This window comes from Miscanthus floridulus, chromosome 11, assembly GCF_019320115.1.
Source record: "Miscanthus floridulus cultivar M001 chromosome 11, ASM1932011v1, whole genome shotgun sequence".
Lineage (NCBI taxonomy): Eukaryota > Viridiplantae > Streptophyta > Magnoliopsida > Poales > Poaceae > Miscanthus > Miscanthus floridulus.
In genome coordinates, this window is record NC_089590.1 from 66,708,176 (window position 1) to 66,725,322 (window position 17,147).

At 44.3% G+C, this 17,147-nt stretch overlaps 1 non-coding gene and 3 pseudogenes across 1 annotated transcript; all 4 read right to left on the bottom strand.

The window, feature by feature from the left end:
* Positions 1 to 318: 318 nt before the first annotated feature.
* LOC136494189 (uncharacterized) lies at positions 319 to 3,188 on the bottom strand (annotated as a pseudogene).
* A 4,537-nt stretch (positions 3,189 to 7,725) lies between these two features.
* Positions 7,726 to 11,690, bottom strand: LOC136492103 (putative disease resistance protein RGA1; annotated as a pseudogene).
* Positions 11,691 to 14,662: 2,972 nt separating this feature from the next.
* On the bottom strand, positions 14,663 to 15,874 carry LOC136492104 (uncharacterized; annotated as a pseudogene).
* A 255-nt stretch (positions 15,875 to 16,129) lies between these two features.
* Positions 16,130 to 16,202, bottom strand: TRNAR-CCG (transfer RNA arginine (anticodon CCG)). The gene has a single exon. It is a non-coding gene; the product is annotated as a tRNA-Arg (tRNA).
* Positions 16,203 to 17,147: the final 945 nt, after the last annotated feature.

A 17,147-nucleotide genomic window follows, 5' to 3' on the forward strand; every position in this document is an offset into this window, starting at 1 on the left:
GGCCTCGATGCAAAATCCGCGACGAGCGCAGCCGCCCGTGAAAGTGACGCCGCCACAGCCCACAGCTCCAGTTCACCTTCACCACCTGCTCGGTAAGCCCGTCGCGGAGCCGTGCCTCGTGGCGGATTGGGATTTGGGCGAACACGACGAACTGCGCGCGTGGGGCTGGGGGACAGTCTCGTGGGTGCCAGACAGGTTCCCATGGCGCGCCCGGCGCCCACGCCGACGACGTGCAATGGTGCTGTGCGTGCAATCAGGTCACGGTAGCAAGCATCAGGACTTCATGAAGGAACACGATAGCACAACGGTGTGTGTGACAACATAGAACTTCCATTAACATTGGAACATGAAAATTACGATCCGTACATTAGAACCTACACACCAGTGCACACAACATTACACAAACCCTGGCATTAGAACCTACACACCAGGCGGCTTCAGAAACCTCTAAGCCAAAGTCACAGAAGTGGTGACCAACTTACGAACACGAATACACTGCTACTCTACGCCCCCTTCTGACGATACAGCTTCCGAAGCAGAGCGCCACCATCGTCTCATTTCCATCCATCAAACACAGGATTCAGTTCGCCTGCTCAAATCGCTCCGCCTGGACCACAGCAGCCTCCTCGGACACCAGCGCCTCTAGCAGCAGGGCCTTCACCTCCCAGGAATCGAAAGGAAACCCTCTCCTCGTGTAGGCGTTGAGGAGGGCAGCGCTTCCTTGCTTCACGAGCTTCACAAAGGCGCTGCCACCGATGTCGTCGGTCCTCATAGTAGCTTCCAGCAGGGTGAGGCGCGGTCCGTACCGCTCCATGGACCTAGAGCCAAAGACCTTCGCCACCGCCTGCTTCCTGAGGGACGATGTTGGGCCATGGCTCAGCTCCACTGCTCCAGAATCTGCAGAGTGTTTGCACACGATAATATGATATGAGGATCTCACCGTTGCTGTTTACTAACTAGTTGGACAAAAGTTGGCTAGGCAGCTCATTCAAGCTGCTCCATCTTTAAAATGTAATGTAAACAAAATGTTGATAGATCACTACATATTTTATCCCTCTTCCGCAACATTTTCCTGCATAAAATGGGAGAACACTGTGGAAACTCATGATCTTTTGACATGGCAAAAACAAATCTAGTATTGCTTGATAGTCAAGATGCAAGAGCATCAACAGCCACCTTAACAGGTACTAAGAGTGTTTGGCAGCCACTCATAAATAGATGTTACTGAGGAAAATTTCCCAAAGGCATTTCTGTTCCATGCAGAAAGAATATCAGAAGGCCAGCAGCAAATAACTATGATAAGGAAAAGGAATGTGTTCCCAAGTTTATTTGATTGCCAGATGTCCTTTTGCCTTCCCTAGATTCATGGAAGGACTCTTATTCAAAGGTTTAAAATTGATCAGGAAACGAATGGTGAGTTGTTTATCCTGCTGAATCAATTATTATCTATATGTAGAAAGGGTATAAAGCCATGGAATGCAGAAGGAGTAGCAGGACATAGATTTTGCAGGAAAGTGGGGGCACAAAGTGTTTATTTGTGCCAAGAAAAGGCCATTTAAGATGGTAAGCCGATAAGGTCCTACCAGGAAAAAAAAACAAATTGAAAGAAAGTGTCCTTCCATTCTCCCCTAAAGGGGGCAGAGAAGCTTGACACCAATTTTTGGGCACTGGGACTCATATTGTTTAGCAATTAGCTGGTTGTCAGTACCCATAAGACCATAACTACGATTATTTTTTCAAACTTCCCATGGAAGGGATTTTTTTACCAAGCTGCACCTGCAGGTAGTTTTAGCCATTTTGCAGACTTTTCACTGTTAAAATCTTATGTAGAAAGGTGTGATCCACAGAATTGGATCACGCAGAGGCTATGATAGCAATGCATCTATTGCAGAGAACACCCCACAAGGCCAAAACAACTTCCCTTAATAGCAGGACGCCCCACAACAGGACAACTACGACAACCAAAGCCTGAGATCAACGAAATGTTCATAGATCCAGTATAATTGATGAAACCAATGTGAATGGTCCAGGCCAGGACAGGAGCTGATTATGATGGTCGTGCATTCACAACAACCAACTCAGAAGAAGCAAAAATGTGCCACATACAGATACTCCAAATAAGGAATGACATGATTACCACAGTAAATACATTGTTACAACAACCTCTCTACCGTGACCAGACAACACCCTAACTTCTTGTTCCAAAGTCAAGACGTACTCGATGGCGCGAAGTGCTGTACAGCTTAGCAGGACGATTCCATGGGATGGTTTGCTCAAGAATTTAGCTTGGGATGGAGTGTACGACAAGGTATTCAAGAAAGGACATTTGAGTTGGTGGGCTCGCAAAGGTGTACCCATATTTTGGCTTGCCCTAAAATTGGCTTGGAAAAAATTGGCAAAAATGCCCTTTTACCTGGAATTTTTAGGCTGAAACGACAACTACTTGAGATCTACCCATCCCCAAAAGATTAATTTTTTTGGGACACATCTTGCATCACCCAACCTAAAAGGCTACCATTTTCTTGCCTCCTCATTCTCTGAATCCTGAACTTACAAGGGTCAGTTTGGTAAGCTACAAAGCCTCCAGCTCCTACAATGTGTGCTCTGAAGGTATGTTAACCTGAAACCACCCACTTCAGTGACCAGAACTGGAAAGATTTACACACAGTGACACAGGAACATCCCAAGATTCAGCCTCGTATTCATTTCTTTTTAGAACAGATTCAATGTCTAACTTAACAGTGAACACTGACGCAATGACCAACAAAAGTTGCTAAATAACCAACTGAAAGTCAAATCCTCTTAACATCCACCTAAGAAAGGCACTGCATTTGATTCCAGGAATGGGGCTGGGAGTGGTTTGAGTTGCTTACTGGGATGTGCATCTCCCAACTGCTCGGGTGTAGAGGTACCCAGGCCATGCGTGCTCGTCGCCGCGGCTCCCATCGGTGTGCAGCCGCATCCTCCTGCTCTCCCCATCCGCCGCCGCCGCACCAACCCTAGCGTGCATCCCATTTGCTGCCCAGAAGGATGAGCAAAGGAAGATGAAGCAGGCGAAAGCTAGAGGACGAAGCGGCGCTTGAGAATCCATCCTCTCTCTCTCTCTCTCTCTCTCCCCTCTCCACCAGCTGCTATCCTACCGGCTACAGGCGAGGCGACAGAACTTTATGAGCCCAGTTTGAAATGCGGACACTGTTCTGTGTTCTCTGAGATCGGCTCCTTGGAAGGAGCGTGCACCGGGCCCATGCCTGTCTTTACTTGTCATGCCATGGGTGTGAGATTTTCTTCTCCTCCCTTGGACTTTGCACATATTTTGTCCAGCACCAGCTCGCACTATGGAAGTGTGTTTTCGGTAAAACTGAGTTTTTTTTATGGATTTATGTATATACTCACTCTCTCTCTGAATAAATAAATTTTTAGTTACAAAAATTTTCTACAAATAAATCAATCTACAGGAGGCTGAACGGTCCACTGGCCCATTTATTTTTCTCAAAGTCTTCTCGCATTTACCGTGCCTCCTCCCATCTCTAATCGATGAAGGGTATGTAGTTAGAACAGTCATCGATTATTGTGCAACTAATCTAATTGATGAAAGGTTTGTATAGTTTTTTTTTGTCATACTAATATGTAAACTTCCTAGGATCTATTTATTGAGGAAGCGAGGGGGTATATATAGATACAGAGTGTTCGGCGCTGCCTGCTGGTTACAACCTTCCTCAACAACCATTCTACGCTGTATCGTTCTCACAACTGATGCAGTCGAACACTCCCACTGGATCTACCATCTTTTTTTTTTGAGCCTCACTGGATCTACCATCTGTGTAAATAGCTACTAGGTGTTTTTTTCTCTTTCTGGAGCGGAAGAGACTTCAACAGACGAGGGAATTTCTTGTTCGATGGTGTTTCTTTTAAATTTGGAAATTTCTAGGACAAACTTGTCTTAAGACTATCTAAAATTTAGTTAGACTAAGGTTTAATCACCGAAAGTTTAACGTTTGTTTCAGATCACCCTAGAACTAAAGTTTAGTTTGAGTAAAGTGTACTCCCTCCATCCCTAAATAGGGACTTGCTAAAATTCAGGTGCCTGAATTTTAATTTCCTTTCAGACGATAGTTATTGCATATATTTCATATTAAAATTACAGTTCTAATTCATTGCAATTTATGTAAGCATAATCTGCAATTATTTGTTTCAGGAATAAAAAACCGTTAGACAAAGCCACGAATCCGACAAAGTTTGATCTGGATCGGCACAAAGACTATTAATAATTTACAGGTTGTTTCTATAGACAAGGACAAAAATTTAATATGTTACTGATACAAAGGCAAATAATAAATCACAAAAGTAATAATTTACTTGTACTAGTTGATTATAAAAGTGTGTTGCCTAAAATTATTTTAAAATTCAGGCATTTGAAATATAGGAAAAGTGCCCTAAATAACTGTTGTTTTTGTTTCGTGAGAAACAACTTTGACTATATATATATATATATATATATATATATATATATATATATATATATATATTAATATCTAGATAGATCGTTGAATATGTTTTCATAATAAATTTATTTGGAGACGCAGATGTTGTACGTATTTTCTACAAATCAAATCAAACTTACAGCACGGAAACCTAAAGTGACAGTTACTTAGAGACAGAGGGAGTAAGCGACTACATTTAGGTGCCTAAAGTCAACATGTCAAGGTGAACCAGCTTGTACCGCTACAAGACATTAAATAGCCGGTTCTTCAAAGTTTTGGGTGCTCGATATTTGATTTCATAGTTTATGGGTGAAGTAGATATACGAGCTTATGTATACCTTGTTGGAAAAATATACCTAAAATACATTCTAGATTTTATTTAGAGGAAAAACTCATAGATAAAGAATGATGCAAGCATATAAAATATGTAAACAGGCAACATACTGACTAGAATAGGATTGCGCAAGGAAATTACTCAATGATCCCGTGCAGAACGTAGTCGAACGTGTTGAAGTAGATGTTGCAGATCACCAAGTGGTCGCGTATAGACGCTGCCCAAAAACCTGATTGCCGCCCCGTGCAGGAGTCTCACGGCAATGGTTTCGAAGATCCCGCTATCTTCAAGTCCGGTGCACGCCGAACTCAAAGGTCGACGAGACGTAGCAGCGAGAAGCTCAGCACAACGAGTGGGAAGGTGAGCGTGTAATAGCGTACTCTTCAACCAGGACGTCTCCTGGTTTTATAGGCCTTCATAGTGCATCAATTTCCCTCATCAAGCAGTAGAAACTACCCATTTGAATGATAGAAAATGCTGCAATCAATTAGCAGAAACTGACACACCTTATTACTGTTTAAAACGACAGTTTCAATCACATTGAAGCGCCATTATGCTCAGCATAAAAATGGAAAATGCACAAATAATAGCCTGCGTTACAAGTCACACGATTTTTCACGTGAAAAATGCGCGTGGGCTGCGCGTGCTTGTAGCAATAGTCTCTTTCTCTCTCATTTGCACCTATTTTGCATAGAGAGGAGACTCGCATATTTAAGCAAGACAACCTCTCCTTGAATTAACAATATGAGAATAAAGGTTGCGCATCTTTGAAATTTTTCCGATTGGGCCAATCATAGGCCTAAATCCAACAAACCTTTTCCCCAAAATTGACTAAGTAGATGTAAATAGCCAATATCAACGTCTATACTCGTTCATGTGTGGATGTGGGAGGCCAGAATATTCTTTGTTCCTAAATCCAGAAAATAGCCCATACCAAGCTCCACCGGTATACATTTTAAACAGTGGATGATCCGTTGGTAGCACCGGATTATATTGTGATACTATGTAAGGTCCGTGAGGCAGCATATGAATGTGCTCAACAAGTTCCCAGCATCCTTCTACATCATATCGTAAGATGCATTCGTGCATGATTATTAACATATATATACATAGAGTCAGTACCTTTCTTAAACGAAACGAAATGAATTGCTACACACAGACTGACTGACTGACAATTGTCTTCCGGCAGATCAACTTCTTCCGGCAGTTCTTCAGATCCGTGAGGCAGGTAGACTACTGCGCGCTGCGCCACAGCTTTGTCAACATACAGTATGTCACCAACTTGTTCATTCATTCATTCAGCCAGCTATATATGTATATTGTCGTGCTGCATTTAATTAATTAACTGAATCTTTGGCAATCAGCAGTAACGTATGTACGTGTATGCAGGTACATCTTGCCCCTGGCAGCAAGTTTGATCTCCAGAAGTACATCAAGCGGTCACTGGAGGACGGCTTCAAGGTGATCGTGGGGATCAGTCCTCCCCTTTGGGCTTCTGCTCTCGTCTTCCTCTTTCTCAATGTCAATGGTGAGCTGCTCGATCCATCTTCTGTAGATATCCACCTAGTCCTAGGATCCTATTCCTAGGCACTATATACATCCACCATGCATTTTCCTCTTGCTCCAATATATATAATAATCCATGAATGACGACGATGTGTCATGTGTGCATGCATGCATGCACGCAGGATGGCACACCATGCTCTGGATATCCATTATGCCGGTGGTGATCATCCTGTCCGTGGGGACGAAGCTTTCAGGGCATCATCTGCCGCATCCCGCTCGTGCAAGTCGGTGACTCCTACTTCTTGTTCGCAAAACCAACCTTCGTGCTCTTCCTCATCCACTTCACCCTCTTCCAGGTCCGTCGATCGGTGCTGTCTATCCATTCCGTTGCATGCATGCTTTATTAATTCGCCTTTGCAACCAATTTGCAATGTGCTCAGTCAGTCTCAACTCTCAAGTCTGAACTGAACTAGATTGTCTGTCTGTCCTTGCTCTGCATAGTGCATATGCATGCTCTCTGTCCCTGCAGAATGGCTTCCAGATCATTTATACTTCCGGATTCTGGTACGTACCCGGCCATTTCACAACATGCATGTATATATTGTATGTACACTTGCTTCAGCTGTGACTGATGGAGATGTCTGTCATCTTGGTGCTTTGAATCTGCATGTAGTATGAGTACGGGATGGACTCGTGCTTCAACGACTCCAAAGAATTCGTCTGTGCACGCCTCTGCCTTGGGTACGTATGATGAGAATCTGATCTGAGATGCACGGATGCAGATGCTATGCAGTGGAATGACACAACAACGACGATGATACGTACGGAGTATATATGCATGCAGGGTGGTGGTGGTTACATTAGCATTATATTATGCAGAAACAAGGGAATTAATCTCCCTCTTCATTTTGATTTTTATATTAAACCACAGTGTAGCTATGGAATTTACTTTCAGCAAACTTATTTGGTGTCATAGTAAATGTAAATAATACTCCTGTTCTATAAACTTGATCAAACATATACAGTATAAGATAACTAGTTTGACTTGGAAGAAAACTAGATCAATTGAGTGATGGATCGGAGATAATAACAGTTAGCCACTTAGTTCTAGTAGGGATGTGAGGTTCCCCAGGCAGCTGCGGGAGATATTCCCACAATCCCATAACTTGAGCTTTTGAATGGAGGATGGCAACATCATTCCACTTTGCCAGTTGAGACGTGGACAAGACGAAATGGTCAGTTCCTTGATGGCAGGGAGATATTCATGTGTTAGGAGGACCATCAAGAGTTTCCAGCTTGTAGCAGCATTGGATGGTTAGGTGAGTGAGGAACGGGAGTTTTGCAGTGCTGCGTCTGGTCCAGCCAAGGGAAAGGTCAGTGGGTACCTGCACTTGTTCAGAGTCTCTAATAGATATCAGACATGGACAGCTTACTGATCTTGAGCTCCTGTAGCACTGGAAGGCTCCACTTTTGTAGGTCAATGGATGCCACATCGTCACACGATAGATGCAAGATGGTGAGGGAACTGCAATCGATGCTGTCTCCGAGGTTGCCAGAATACTTCAGTTTGAGTTTTCGCGCCAACAGATGTGTGATGCTTGGACAATTGTACACCTTCAGTTCTTCAAGGGGAGTTGGTTGTAGAAATTGTTCAATTCGTACTGATTTTACATTTCTGCAATGCGCAATCTCTATTTTTCTGATGGCAGGTACATAAGTTGCTGGTTGTAGAAATTGTTCGAATCTGCAATCACTTAGGTTCTGACACCCTTCAATCCTCAGTTCTGTTAATGATGACAAAATTGTACTAGAAACTGGCATGGCATCGAGTCCATCAGAACCAGAACCAGGGAACCAGCTTGGAAGATATTCACCTGGATAACCCTCGATGTGCACAGATTTCACACTAGTTGGAGGTCGTAGGGCTTCAAGCACTTCTATCTCATTGTGTTCTGAAGATCTGAACAAAAACCAACTCAGAGTCAAACTATTAAGATCTTTCCTCTTCCTAAGTTCCACCTTTGCTGCATGATTCTTGCTTATCGCGCCTAGATTATATATAACCAAATCTTTTATATCTGGAAAATTGTTTATGAACCCAATTTGCTCTACCAACTTTGTAGCATCAACTTTCATTTCAAGAATACGTGATTCAAACTTTTGCAGATTGATCAGCTTACTGGCACCTATGTGCAATCTTTCAAATGTGCATCTCCTGGCATACAAAATCTGCAAGTTACAGAGGCTCCAGAATGATGAAGGAACTTCGTTGAAATGGCAATTTCCGGAGATTCCAAGGTACCGGAGATGTTTCAGATTGCCTATCCTCTCTGGTAATTGTTTCATTTCGAAGGCACAAAATAAAACACGCACGCACCCAAGTTCATCAAACCAGCGATCCATCAGAAAAGAAGTCTGACTCCTGAAATACTTGCTGCAAAGCAGGGTGCGCAGCTTTGTGTGCTTGCCTAGGCTCATTAAGTCAGAACACTTAACACCACTGCTTGATAGTATCGACAGATGGCGAACGTTTGGAGGAACTTTTTCGATCCCACTTGTATTCTTTACAATGAAGCACTCGTCCTTGGACACTAGAAGTGCCATGTCATGCATCAAGTCATGTATTACATATTTACCACGGAGTTTATGGAAGAAGGACAAATTTACAAGGTCTTCAAAGTACTGCTCACCGATATGCTGAAGTGGAATGCTACCTTGAGGATCCACAAATCCTTCTGCCACCCAAATTTCAGCTAGAATAGCCTTCTTAAAATTGTAATCTTTGGGGTATACAGCACAAAATGAGAAGCATCTCTTCAAATGGAAAGGTAAATACATGTAGCTCAACCGAAGAGCTGGCAAAATGTCAGTTTCCTTTTGTTCAATTTGCCACAGTTCGTTGTTTAGTATATCATTCCAATGTGCAGAGGTAAGGCTCTTTCGTAAAAGCCTTCCAATAGTTTTGGCAGCTAAAGGAGTACCCTTGAGCTTTACAAGTATGCTCTTACCAATCTGCTCTAACTGTGGATCAATGTGAGAATCATCAGACCCAAACACACATAGTTTGAAAAAATCCCAAAATACATCTTCTTTCAAGCCTTCCAATACAAAGGACTCCATTCGTGCCCACTATATCAGCAACCTCTGCAAACCTAGTGGTCACCAACAACATACTTCCCTTAAGTACTTTTGTGAGAGGTGCACAAAATTTCCTCCAACGCTGCCCATCATTCAAGGCAGCAGGCCAAATGTCATCAAGGATGAGCAAGAACCTTTTTTTTCCAGCTTCTTCAGCAAGCACTTGTTGAAGATCGTCTAAATTATCGGCTGTTGCCTCTTTTCTAGATAGAGATTTTATGAGAACTTTAGTAAACCTCTCCTCATCGAAGTCATCCGAGACACAAATCCAAATGATATTGTCAAAGTGGGATTTAACACTTGGAAGTGTAGTGATCTCTTGGGCCAAAGTAGTTTTTCCAACACCCCCGATTCCAACTATTGGCAAAACAGGAACAGATGGTATCCTTATTGGTTCAGTACTATCGGCTGCACTAGATGCAGTTCTCTTCCGTTTGGAAGTAGACCTGCACCTGCTACTGCTACCATGGTCTGGTGCTGGTATACCAAGCAATCTCATCACCTCCTCCAGTTCCTTGTCTCGACCAAGTATGTTTGGCTCAGTGCGGAAAGATGTGGTCGGTGGCCTGACCGATTTGTCAAACCGTGGAGTTGCCTCATGCATGCCCATCTTCTCAAGCTGGGCAGAAAGATGACTTAACCTGGTCTGTATATCAGTCACTTTGTTGAAGCTTCCATGGGTGACACTGAGAAAGAAGTCAATGAGAGGAGACATCTGGGATGCATCGTTGTTGCCCTCAGTTTCCAGCTTGAGCTTATACCATCTGAACTCATCCAGAAGGTCCTCCGCATCATATACTGCATCCTTGAGTTTTGGAAGGAGCTGTGCCACAGAGGGTACATGGATCCTCCACTCCGCTCGATCAATGAGGTTGTACATTGCCGGTAGAGTATCAGTAAGGCGTTGAAGGTCACTTTGCAACTGCAGTAGATCATCTTGTTTAAGTTGTTGTTTCTCCTGTGATCCATTCCACTTGGAACACATATATGAGACAGCAGATGTGACCAACTGGAACAAGTTACCAAACTCATTGATGCCACTAAGGACTCCAATAGCCTTGGATAGGCTCATTCTGGCTTGTCGCCTTGTCCTGGACAAATAATATAAGAGATGGGCATTGAGTTTAGCATTAGAGAAGTCAATCTTTATCCGTCATTTGGAGTTGAATACGTGAAACTTGTAGCTCAATCTTACATATGAGTACAAGGCAGGGACTTGCATGAAGGAAAGCAATTAAGACAGATGTTTGGAGATGTCAGATGCACCCAACTGCTGCCAGCGGCTTAATTATACCATTTGTTTAATTTGCAAGGCAAAACTGAAGGGGTCACTTGCTAAAATAGCACGGTGCAATTAATCGGAGATACTAATCGCTTGGGGCAGTGGGGGGGGGGGGGGGGGGGGGGGGGGGGGGGGGGGGGGCATAATTAACCGAAACTGATAAACTGAACCGAAAGAACCAGAACTGAAAAATTGGTTCCTTAGTTTTAAATAGCAAGGAACCGAAATAATCGAGAAAATTTCAGATAACCAAATTAACCCAAAGGATCGAAATACATGAATTGTACTTCACTTACTTGAATTATGTCAGACTCTGTTTAGTCTGTGTGATGTCTCATGTTGAATTGCTATGTATTTGTGTTACTATATTAATATTGTTCCTTTATCAATTATTATTATCTAAAATAACTTTGCTTTACAACCTATATTTTTTTGACTTAACCTCTAGGGAAAAAAAATCAGTTAGTTCGGTTAGTACTGGAACCGAACCGAAATGCTTGGTTCCTAAAATTTTTTGGAACCGGTCGGTTCTTATTTTCTAAGAACCGAATTTCTTCATTAACCAAGGAACTGAACCAAAACCAAATCGCCTATTATTGTTTTCTTTGTTCATGTGAAGACAGTGAGGCTGCTCGGCTTATACAGTCTGGTAAGAATCTGTCCCCGACGGAGGAGATTGGCTTTCCTCCACTGGCCCTTTCTGATGCTGCTATGCTAAAATATATACTACTTATGGTAATATAAGCTTGCAGCAACGAAGTCATTTTCTTTGCCCGACCACAAGGTACTAGTACTAGATGAGACGATGAAGGGATTAATTGGGGCTTACCGCTGCAAGGGCTGACGAAGATTCTGACAGATCCCGCGCCGCCCCAAACGCGCAAGGGAGCGAGATGGTCCTGTCCTCGCCTCGCCTCGCCTCCCTAGCTATGGCTATGGCCACGACCCGTGGGGCGTGGGTAAAGAAAGAAAGAGTCCGCCGCTGGTTACCGAAGGCGTGTTTAGTTCCACCAAAATTCAAACTTTGACACTATAAAAAAAGATTTTTTACATAGTGTTAAAGTTTGGATTTTGGTGGAAACTAAACATGGTCTCAGTAGATTTTTTTTTTTGCTATGGTCAGCATGTTTGTCATGTACGTTTTTGGTACTATTGTTAGTAGTAATATATCATACATGCATATATTTGTGGTCACAAATTTGCTACGATTTTTCTACATTAAATTAAACATGGAAATGCCTAAATTCCTAACAATCCCAAAAACTGATATTAGACAATTTTTCTGTTAGTGGTTTTGCTGCTGCATTGAAGTCAAGTGCATTTGCTGGGTCAAATATAAGAGATGGCGTGCTAAGATGATCCTGTGGTTGATAACTATGAGTTTCTATCACACTGCGTAGGGAAAACCCGAACAGTTTACTCCTGGTGAGGAGAAAGCGTTCGAGATTGCCGATAACTTGTTTCGAGGCGCTATGATTAGCACTCTTGCTAAAAAATATATGGACTCTTACTTGACATACACAACTGACAAAGGATTATGGGATGCACTTGGGGCAAAGTTCGGTGTTTCTGATGCTGGTAGTGAGTTGTACATCATGGAGCATGTATGACTATAGAATTGTTGACAACCATTCAGTAGTGGAACATGCTTCTGAGATATAGGCACTAGCTAAGGAACTCCAGCAATTTCCATGTGTGTGTTGCCCAACAAGTTTATGCCCGGTGGTATTAACGCTAATTTGTCACTTTCTTGGAGGGATTTTGATACCTCTCTAAAACATAAGAGACAAGAGTTTAGCGTGGCTGAGCTTATTAGGTCTCTTGATGTTGAGGAGAGGGAAGAGCAAAAGACACTCGTGGAAAAGGAGCTGAGTCTTCTAGTGCTAATATGGTGCAGAAGAAAAACTCTAGTGCATCTCATAATAATAAGAAGAACAAGCAAGAGAACAATTCAAAGCCTAAGCAAACAATCACGTTTATAAGAAGAAAAGAATAAAGGTGGCTGCTTTGTTTTGTGAGAGCGATGAACATTGGGCAAGTGCGTGCCCAGATCATAAATTTAAGCAAGACAAAAAGTCTGCAAACATGGTTGTTAAAGAGACTGAAGGAGGAACATCTGGGTATGGTAATTCTTCTGTCATTCGCCTGATTGGTGGATGGGCATTGGAGCTAATATTCATGTGTGTGCTTATGCTTCTTTGTTTTCTTCTTACAAGGTCTACGGGATTGGATCTTTGCTGATGGAGAACAGATCACGTGTGTGTGTTCTTGATGTTGGTATGTTCATTCTAAATTTTACTTTGGGAAAGACAATACAACTGAAGAACGTACAATATATTCTCTCCATAAAAAAGAATCTAGTTAGCGGCTTTTTATTGTGTAGAGATGGTTATAAAATAGTATTTGAATAAAATAAATGCATACTGTCAATGTATGCGACATTTGTTAGTAAAGGATTAGTGTTGCTGAGATACACCGTGATGGCCTTGTTGCTCGACGGTTTCCAATCAATTGAGTCCCAGATTCATTCGCTTGCCTGACCTAACTTTTGCTACCAGCTTCATGATCGCGACCAGCATGAGCAGCTTATTTGCAACCTCTTTCGTGTCAAACAAACTTCTACGATGGCGGACTACGTTGAACTAGTTGATCAGCTTTCAGCATAGTCTGCTTCTCGTGACCCATTGTTTTACACTATGCAATTTATTGATGGCTTACACTCTGATATTAAGAGCAGCTCTAGCAGGCCCATAGTTGAGCCCACATAGCTAAATATAGATGCTACTGGAGTGAAAGAAGTTGGGCCAATAAAAATAGAGGTGAGCACCCAAATCTAAAATAGAAGTCCTGCTCTAAGCCAGTTGTTCTGTCCAACGGCCTAAGGATTTGGATAATGCTTCTTCTTTGTCATTGTTGTGGGAGGAGGTGCCGGGGCGTCCACGTGGACGTCACGTTCTGGTGATTGCCTGATTGGTCTTCATCTCTCAGGCAGCCCACGGTGCCGCGGATGGCTCTGCCCTTACGGCCTTACCACCTCCACCGCGGTCAGACAAGTCTTCCCCAACCTCTTCGGCCGTGGACACTCTACTTCACCACCGACGCCGGATGCTAAGCTCGCGGCCTTGGAATTGTACCGCCGCGTGATGGGCCTCTGCTACAAGTGTGCAGCGGAGTGGTCCGAGGACCACAAGTGTGCCCCTGAGGTGTTGCCGACAATAGAGACTGTTTGGGAGTCGTTCGTCGACCCTGCTGGTGATTCTGATGCAGTTGAACCTGTTCCTTCTAAAGATCAGTTGTGTTTGGCTATATCCAAGGCGGCTACTGGCTCCTCGCTTGCATCTAGGACTGTCCATTCAGCGGTGTTGTTCTTCACCATTCATTGTTGATTCTTATTGATTCGGGTAGTTCAGCTTCGTTCATTAGTGATGCTCTTGACCCCATGAATACGGATCATATATGGTCATACCAGTGAATGTTGTGGCCAAATTAGTGGACTTCACTGGATGATCTGCTAGTTCAAAACTATAAGCATTGGGTCTATGGTAGTACTATAATTTTCTCGGTGTTTTGGTCATATCTTCTAGCTTTGAAGTCTTTTCTTATGATGTTGTCCTTGTTAGAAAGCTTGTGTATGGGGTTATTAAAAGAATCCATCCAAAATAATGCATTGGACGATCAGAAATTGTTCCGGATCATGGTGTGTTCAGCGCATTCACTTTTTGTTTTTTTGGTAATTTGGTCATATCTCGTAGATCCGAAGTTCATTTTTGGTGATCTTGTACTTGTTGCAAAGGTTCTGAAATTCTGTAAAATATTCTACAAAAAATGCTTCACCAGATCTATTGGAAACCACGACAGATGTCCGGTGATCATCAACAAGTTGGCCACTTGCTGTTGCTTTAGTGTTTCATATCTTTTTGCTCCGGACTTCAATTTTAGATCTAGTTTTACCTAACGAACTCTCTACCCGGATGGAAGTTTTATACAGAATCCTAACGGAAGCTAGAAAATCTCATATCACGATAAATCAGCCACGCGTCAACAGGATATCACGCGGCGTGTGCTTCCATGGGATAAGCCTGGACTTCCTCCGCTTGGCGCCGCAGTTAGCTTTTGCCGGCATCTCCGGATCGTCGACGTCTACCAAATCCCAGCTGTCGTCCGTGCTGCCGCCGCTGCCGTAACCCGGTCCTTCGTGTCGCTGCTCCTCAACAATCTCATCCTCTTCTGAACTGTCACAATGCACAGAACTTTCCTCTTCATCTTCTGACGATGAACTATCACAATGCGCAGAACTTTCCTCCTCATCCTCTGATGAGTTCGTGTCGGAATGCTCTTCCCTGGTCTCCTCATCAACCCTTCCTCATCGCCTCCGGTGATGTCCCCTTCGAAGCCAGCACGCTCCTCCCCATCTTCACCCGAGGTATCGAAGTCCGACAGGTTGTCCTCCTCAGCCAACAGGAGGTCCGCCATGACGAAAAGCCAGAAGAAGCCGAGCGCGGCCAGGTAACAGTCGAGCACGAGGTAGACGACAAAGACCTTGACGCTGCACGCCGCGTACACCACCATGGCACCGCGGCGCCACTTGTCGACAGCTCCCGCTCCCTCCCCGTCGTCCGGCGTCAGCTGGACTTGCCTTCCAACCTTGAGCACCTCCAAGTTGCAGAGGGCCAAGATCGCGAGTGTTGTAGGCTGCGGGCCGAGCGTGACGTCGAGGAGGTACGCGTCGACGCAGTGCGTGATGAGGACCAGAACCCAGAGGAACCGCCACGACTCGCGCACTTCGAGCTCCTCGTCTCGGCTTGCCTCGCCGCCGGCATCGCCCTCGGGGCGGCTGTCGCCATCCGTGGCGGCGGTGGTGTCAGTTTCGTCGGCATCATCGTCCGGCGGGTCGATCCAGTCAGCAATCACCATCGTCAAGCCGCACGTCGCCGCGAAGCACACCGCACAGAACTGCATCCCACTGGCGGCGCTGGAGCTGAAGAGCAGGTGCATGGTGAACAGGAGGTAGAACCCGGTCCCGACGAGACACACGATGTCCTTCAACACAAAGCCGGCGGCCGCCTCGTCGTTAGCTATACTAATCTTGCACAGCGAGAGCCTCCAATTCTGGCGTTTCTCTGGATGCAGCATCTTTCATGCTTTGAGTAGCGTGTGAGCCTGTCCCAATGATCCATCCAGCCAACCAAACGCAAGCGCATGCATCCGAGCGGCCTGGCCCAGCCCTCATACATGCTACCAAACGCGCCCTTAGCTGATCGGGCCTGATCTCGGACTCGGAGGGGTAAAAGGCCTAAAAAAAGAGAGAGAGAGAGAAAAAGGAGGATGCATGGACTCGGAGGGGTAATAAAGGGGGAAAAAAAGAGCAAACATGGCGAGCAACAAAAACGATCACGGTGGGACTCGAACCCACAATCTCCCGCTCCGGAGGCGAGCGCCTTATCCATTAGGCCACGCGACCATTTTGTTAAATTTGGACTTAACTGTTTTAGAATCCATTATATTTGTCAAGTAAGATTTGTTTTTCTTTCTTGAGATTAAGTAAGATTCGGGTTTGTAATCTGTTACTGGAAATTGATGTTTGCAATGTGGCCCTATACGTGTTACTGTAGTAAACTATAACAATCCCTGCCATCCTGCATATTCCTACCTCATTTATTCTATTAATTTATATGGGCATCAAAACTACAAAACCTTTTGGATGAGTTAAGACTAATTATTCGTTATTAATTAATTAGTTAATGGCTACAACTAATAGGTTATGGCTGATTTTAGTCGGCTAACAATTAGCCCTCACCCTCCAAACATGTCTTATAAATAACTTCAAACTCCCCTACTCTGCGAGATGGATAACGTACAGGCCCCTGGATGTCTATGTATAACGCGATCAGAACTTATAATTCACGTTTTCCAGGATGAGGATTATAGAACTGAAGTCCAGCACGGCAAGTTTTTGGCCACCAACAAAAGAGAAGCAAGGAGACCTTTGCTTTTTGGCCACCGTGCTGAAAGAACACACTGGGTGCCGATCGGTCCATGGTAGAAGACCACGAATCTACCGCATGAGCGAGAGACGAGAGAGTAAGGATGGCAAGAGTATAGCCGGAATCGTTCTCTTCCCCGCAATGGACAATTCATCCCGTCTCCGTCTCCGTTAACTGTCTCGGGTATAGATTCTTGTCCATCCCCGTACGCGTTGGGTATCGATCGGGTAACAGATACTCGACGGGTACTGCATACCCGATAAATAAGGACACTTGGGGTCGCAGCTTTGCAATAGGAGACGTTTCTTCTTCACTCGGGTATAAGTGTCGGAGTCTCGGAGATGACGAGGAGAAGGAGCGAGGTTGCGAGGAGGACGAGCAAAGGTGGCAGAGAGACCGAACTGAGGAAGCAAGGGGCACGA